Source organism: Cervus elaphus, chromosome 23 (genome assembly GCF_910594005.1).
Source record: "Cervus elaphus chromosome 23, mCerEla1.1, whole genome shotgun sequence".
In the NCBI taxonomy this organism is placed as follows: Eukaryota; Metazoa; Chordata; class Mammalia; order Artiodactyla; family Cervidae; genus Cervus; species Cervus elaphus.
In genome coordinates this window covers 24,587,458-24,589,013 of record NC_057837.1, presented here as the reverse complement: position 1 = coordinate 24,589,013, position 1,556 = coordinate 24,587,458, and the positions used below count along the sequence as shown (strand labels likewise).

Genomic DNA, 1,556 nt, shown 5'->3' with positions numbered 1-1,556 from the left:
CCCACGAAGACCAGCATCATCTTTTTTCCCATTTCCCTCCTTTGCCTTTGCTTCTTTTCCAGGATTTCTGTGTGCCCTACTCTGTTGCATAAAGAATAGTTCCCTACGGACGACTTCTGATGCTCACTTTCTGATGACAACTCTCTAGTTGGTGATAAACAATACAGAAGCTTTAACTTCCAACCACTCATCCATTTGCCCTTCAAATTACAATGTAAGATCTAGTATTGTCACTTTCAAGTGGTTTAGAGTTTTCACCCTTCCACTCTTCAGTCCTTCTAAATAGGACTGGCTAAAGGAGAATTGTATTTTAAATGCAATATCATCCAGAAGTGAGTGTAGGGAAGGGTACTTCCTAAGAATCAAAGTAATACTTGCAAAAACATTTTTTGCAGCCTAGTGTTTGGTTTTGTATATTCAAAATGTCACTCAATACTTTGCATATAAGACTTTTATAGCTCCAAGTTAAGATGAATGCTGGCTACCATGAAACAACCTTCTTAAACTTTGCTTGAGGGAAGGGCTTAACTTTAAATATGGCATTCCACAGGAAAAAAAAGGGAAGTTCCTAAAAGCCTTAATTAACCTTTACTCATTTCAGCATATATTATCCTCCAGAGAAGATTGGACCCTCCTGGCTAACAGTTCTCCAAAGGACAAGGCTATTTGGTTAACTTACACTAAGGGTGGAGACTGAGAATTTAAACTCTGCACTGCTTATGCAGCAAAAACATTTTCAAAACACTAATCAATTTCAATGAAGCCTCCATAATTGAAATTTCTCATTTTAGATTTTCTAATTCACCTTAGGACAATAACATTTAAAATGCATTCAGCTTTTCATGAAGATTGTGCTGAAGGCGAAGAAGGAAGCCCCTGTCCCTCCCAAAGCTAAAGCCAAAGCAAAGGCCTCAAGGGCCAAGAAGGCAGTGTTGAAAGGGGTCCACAACCACAAAAACAGAAGATCTGGACATCACCCACCTTCTGGCAGCCCACACTGTGGCTAATATTCAAGGTAGTCCAATATCCTCAGAAGAACGCCCCTAGGAGAAACAAACTTGACCACTAGGCCATCATCAAATTCCCCCTCACCACCAAGTCAGCCATGAGGAAAACAGAAGACAACACCACGCTGGTATTCACTGAGGATGTCAGAGCTGGTAAGAACCAAGTTAGACAGGCTATGAAGCGCTGCAACTTTGATATGGCTAAAGTCAACACCCTAATCAGGCCTGATGGACAGAAGAAAGCATGTGTTCAACTGACTCCTGACTATGATGCTTAGGATGTTGACAACAAAACTGGGATTATCTAAACTGAGTTCAGGGATTTCCCTGCTAGTCCAGTGGCTGAGACTCTGCACTCCCAATGCAGAGGGTCTGGGTTGGATCCCTGGTCAGGGAACCAGGTCCCACATGCCGCAACTAAGAAACAGCATGGCCAAATAGATAAATAAACAAAAACTCTGAATAAACTGAGACCAGCTGGCTAATTCTAAAACAAAAGTTTTCAGTACAAAAATAAAGCATTCAAACTCTTTATAAATGAACTACATA

The 1,556-nt window shown here is 40.8% G+C and overlaps 1 pseudogene; it reads left to right on the top strand.

Moving 5' to 3' along the window:
- The first annotated feature begins 842 nt into the window (after positions 1-842).
- LOC122681060 lies at positions 843-1,315 on the top strand (annotated as a pseudogene).
- Positions 1,316-1,556: the final 241 nt, after the last annotated feature.